Source organism: Schistocerca americana, unplaced genomic scaffold, assembly GCF_021461395.2.
Source record: "Schistocerca americana isolate TAMUIC-IGC-003095 unplaced genomic scaffold, iqSchAmer2.1 HiC_scaffold_112, whole genome shotgun sequence".
NCBI classification, from domain to species: Eukaryota; Metazoa; Arthropoda; class Insecta; order Orthoptera; family Acrididae; genus Schistocerca; species Schistocerca americana.
In genome coordinates this window covers 277,501-282,500 of record NW_025725176.1, presented here as the reverse complement: position 1 = coordinate 282,500, position 5,000 = coordinate 277,501, and the positions used below count along the sequence as shown (strand labels likewise).

Below are 5,000 nucleotides of genomic sequence, written 5' to 3'. Positions count from 1 at the left end.
CTGTTTGCATGTATTAGCTCTAGAATTACCACAGTTATCCAAGTAACGTGGGTACGATCTAAGGAACCATAACTGATTTAATGAGCCATTCGCGGTTTCACCTTAATGCGGCTTGTACTGAGACATGCATGGCTTAATCTTTGAGACAAGCATATGACTACTGGCAGGATCAACCAGGGAGCTGCGTCAACTAGAGCTGAGCAGCCGGCCGCCCGGGAGTGTGTCCCGGGGGCCCGCGCGAACACGCAAGCGTCCGCTCAATTATTCTGCAAACAGGAGGAGGCTGAGCTCCCCTGCACGATACACCTCGAAACCCTCTCAGGTCCCGGCGGCGCGCAGCGCCGTCCTAAGTACTTGGTCGGGTTCGAGAGAGGCGCAATCGCCCGGAGTTTGGCGAGTAGACGCTTTAGGTGCGACCACCCGTGCTCCCAACTGAGCTTGCCGCTGCCGACAGAGGCCCGGGAGCGTGCTGTCGTGGCATTGCCGGCGGGAGACAACACGCGCCACCTACGGTGGCCGGCAGCTCCAACGCCAGCGCCACAGAAGGACAAAAGCCCCACTTGGGTGCCGAAGCGAACTCTCCCAGCACAGCGCACGCGCCAACACGTCCGCACAGCTGCGATACAAACCACCTGCGAGAACCGCAGAGGCGACCGAGCAGCAGACGGCGTCGCGGCGCCGAGCGCCGGGCGGCGGCGCATCCTCAGCGCACACAGTCCTCAATCGGACCAGCACACTGCAGATGTCCACCGCGCTTCGCACCGGGCCCGCGAGGACCTACTTTGGCCGCACGGCGCCGCGTGCAGGGTGCGCCGGCGCGCAGCTGCGCCGCCTGCCGCCTCCGTCGGCCGGCGCGCCTGCCACTGGCCGCCCCCACCAGCCGGCTGTAGCGCGTGCGCCCACGCACCGCGCGGCCAGCACGCCGGGAGGCCCCCCCTCACCGGCCGGGGACGGTCCCACCCAGCCACCGCCGCGTATCGCTTCACACCCACATGCCATTCACGTTCGTGGGCATGGTGGGTATCGCTGAAACAACCGGTTGGTAGCTCAACCGATCGTCGCCATCACTGATTCACCTCTAGCGAGAACAACCGCACCACAACGGTTTACCAGTTGTTCATTTGCGTAACGTCACCAGCAAACGTAGACGTCCATCGCCATTTGCAAATTCAACGATTGTTGCATGCCTGTGTCAGGTGTCACGACACACTATGTCTGCCCACATACACGCAACAACATGTGCACGCTTCGCGAACACGTGGAAGGTGGCCCCCGTACGTATGCGATGTCCATTGCGCGAACGACTGTCAACCGGCCTCTGTCGCATGTCGCAGATGTGGAACGCAGTGCACCATGCTGTCACGGTGTGTGAAAAGAGACGACTACGTCTGACAACACGCGCCACTACATCAACAGACGGCTCATGCTGATCGCCATCCAGGGCATACCACACTGCAATCCGGCTCTTATAGGGAGACGACACATAGCTGAGTGCACAACAGTTGGACCGCATGGTTCGCCGTTGTTGGCGCAGTCGTTGTACGGTCACATGTACCACGATGTATCATTCAGTACATGAGGACCAATGTGCAGTACAGTGTGTGATTTGGACGTACAACATCAGCGGACAGTTGACACAGGCCGTACCACAGCGTAGGCTAAGTGCTTCGCCATGCGAATGCCAATGAACAACTGCGAAGGGCATTGAGCATGTACGTCCTGCTGCCATCCACATTACAGTGTATCGCTGCAAGGTGTTTAACATGAAGCGATACACTGGGGACCAGGCAGTGCGAGTAGCAAACTATATTGCGGGGGTTGCAGTTAGGCAACACTACACTAATTTAACGCGTCGTATGACAATTACAGAGCGGGTTAAGGCCCAACGTGTGTTGGGTTAAGGCCCAACGTGTGTTGGGTTAAGGCCCAACGTGTGTTGGGTTAAGGCCCAACGTGTGTTGGGTTAAGGCCCAACGTGTGTTGGGTTAAGGCCCAACGTGTGTTGGGTTAAGGCCCAACGTGTGTTGGGTTAAGGCCCAACGTGTGTTGGGTTAAGGCCCAACGTGTGTTGGGTTAAGGCCCAACGTGTGTTGGGTTAAGGCCCAACGTGTGTTGGGTTAAGGCCCAACGTGTGTTGGGTTAAGGCCCAACGTGTGTTGGGTTAAGGCCCAAAGTGGGTTGGGTTAAGGCGCAACGTGGGTTGGGTTAAGGCCCAACGTGGGTTGGGTTAAGGCGCAACGTGGGTTGGGTTAAGGCGCAACGTGGGTTGGGTTAAGGCGCAACGTGGGTTAGGTTAAGGCGCAACGTGGGTTAGGTTAAGGCGCAACGTAGGTTAGGTTAAGGCGCAATATAGGTTAGGTTAAGGCGCAATATAGGTTAGGTTAAGGCGCAATATAGGTTAGGTTAAGGCGCAATATAGGTTAGGTTAAGGCGCAATATAGGTTAGGTTAAGGCGCAATATAGGTTAGGTTAAGGCGCAACGTAGGTTAGGTTAAGGCGCAACATAGGTTAGGTTAAGGCGCAACATAGGTTAGGTTAAGGCGCAACATGGGTTAGGTTAAGGCGCAATATAGGTTAGGTTAAGGCACAATATGGGTTAGGTTAAGGCACAATATGGGTTAGGTTAAGGCACAATATGGGTTAGGTTAAGGCACAATATGGGTTAGGTTAAGGCACAATATGGGTTAGGTTAAGGCACAATATGGGTTAGGTTAAGGCACAATATGGGTTAGGTTAAGGCACAATATGGGTTAGGTTAAGGCACAATATGGGTTAGGTTAAGGCACAATATGGGTTAGGTTAAGGCACAATATGGGTTAGGTTAAGGCACAATATGGGTTAGGTTAAGGCACAATATGGGTTAGGTTAAGGCACAATATGGGTTAGGTTAAGGCACAATATGGGTTAGGTTAAGGCACAATATGGGTTAGGTTAAGGCACAATATGGGTTAGGTTAAGGCACAATATGGGTTAGGTTAAGGCACAATATGGGTTAGGTTAAGGCACAATATGGGTTAGGTTAAGGCACAATATGGGTTAGGTTAAGGCACAATATGGGTTAGGTTAAGGCACAATATGGGTTAGGTTAAGGCACAATATGGGTTAGGTTAAGGCACAATATGGGTTAGGTTAAGGCACAATATGGGTTAGGTTAAGGCACAATGTGGGTTAGGTTAAGGCACAATGTGGGTTAGGTTAAGGCACAACGTGGGTTAGGTTAAGGCACAACGTGGGTTAGGTTAAGGCACAACGTGGGTTAGGTTAAGGCACAACGTGGGTTAGGTTAAGGCACAACGTGGGTTAGGTTAAGGCACAACGTGGGTTAGGTTAAGGCACAACGTGGGTTAGGTTAAGGCACAACGTGGGTTAGGTTAAGGCACAATACGGGTTAGGTTAAGGCACAATACGGGTTAGGTTAAGGCACAATACGGGTTAGGTTAAGGCACAATACGGGTTAGGTTAAGGCACAATACGGGTTAGGTTAAGGCACAATACGGGTTAGGTTAAGGCACAATACGGGTTAGGTTAAGGCACAATACGGGTTAGGTTAAGGCACAATACGGGTTAGGTTAAGGCACAATACGGGTTAGGTTAAGGCACAATACGGGTTAGGTTAAGGCACAATACGGGTTAGGTTAAGGCACAATACGGGTTAGGTTAAGGTACAATACGGGTTAGGTTAAGGCACAATACGGGTTAGGTTAAGGCACAATACGGGTTAGGTTAAGGCACAATATGGGTTAGGTTAAGGCACAATATGGGTTAGGTTAAGGCACAATATGGGTTAGGTTAAGGCACAATATGGGTTAGGTTAAGGCACAATATGGGTTAGGTTAAGGCACAATATGGGTTAGGTTAAGGCACAATATGGGTTAGGTTAAGGCACAATATGGGTTAGGTTAAGGCACAATATGGGTTAGGTTAAGGCACAATATGGGTTAGGTTAAGGCACAATATGGGTTAGGTTAAGGCACAATATGGGTTAGGTTAAGGCACAATATGGGTTAGGTTAAGGCACAATATGGGTTAGGTTAAGGCACAACGTGGGTTAGGTTAAGGCACAACGTGGGTTAGGTTAAGGCACAACGTGGGTTAGGTTAAGGCACAACGTGGGTTAGGTTAAGGCACAACGTGGGTTAGGTTAAGGCACAACGTGGGTTAGGTTAAGGCACAACGTGGGTTAGGTTAAGGCACAACGTGGGTTAGGTTAAGGCACAACGTGGGTTAGGTTAAGGCACAACGTGGGTTAGGTTAAGGCACAATACGGGTTAGGTTAAGGCACAATACGGGTTAGGTTAAGGCACAATACGGGTTAGGTTAAGGCACAATACGGGTTAGGTTAAGGCACAATACGGGTTAGGTTAAGGCACAATACGGGTTAGGTTAAGGCACAATACGGGTTAGGTTAAGGCACAATACGGGTTAGGTTAAGGCACAATACGGGTTAGGTTAAGGCACAACGTGGGTTAGGTTAAGGCACAACGTGGGTTAGGTTAAGGCACAACGTGGGTTAGGTTAAGGCACAACGTGGGTTAGGTTAAGGCACAACGTGGGTTAGGTTAAGGCACAACGTGGGTTAGGTTAAGGCACAATACGGGTTAGGTTAAGGCACAATACGGGTTAGGTTAAGGCACAATACGGGTTAGGTTAAGGCACAATACGGGTTAGGTTAAGGCACAATACGGGTTAGGTTAAGGGACAATACGGGTTAGGTTAAGGCACAATACGGGTTAGGTTAAGGCACAATACGGGTTAGGTTAAGGCACAATACGGGTTAGGTTAAGGTACACATTGTTGTAAGGAAAGGTGTTTTGGGGGGGGGGGGCCGGTTTGTTGATTGTGATTATCGTAAGTAAATGACTGCGGCATCATCTGATTTGCCACGTCAGGGTGCACCTTTGGCTCATAACAGGCGGCGCTCTGATTCCATGCTTGTGGCAGACCTGTGTCTTTCATTCCTGCCATTGTTTGTGTGCTGTGACAGGAGGCAGTATTGTGAT

At 51.2% G+C, this 5,000-nt stretch overlaps 1 non-coding gene across 1 annotated transcript in view; it reads right to left on the bottom strand.

The window, feature by feature from the left end:
• LOC124560824 overlaps nt 1-180 on the bottom strand; it is a 1,910-nt gene extending 1,730 nt beyond the window's left edge. Inside the window, exon 1 of the ribosomal RNA XR_006969334.1 lies at nt 1-180. This exon is cut by the window's left edge and continues 1,730 nt beyond it. This is a non-coding gene — a ribosomal RNA (small subunit ribosomal RNA).
• Between the last annotated feature and the right edge of the window lie 4,820 nt (nt 181-5,000).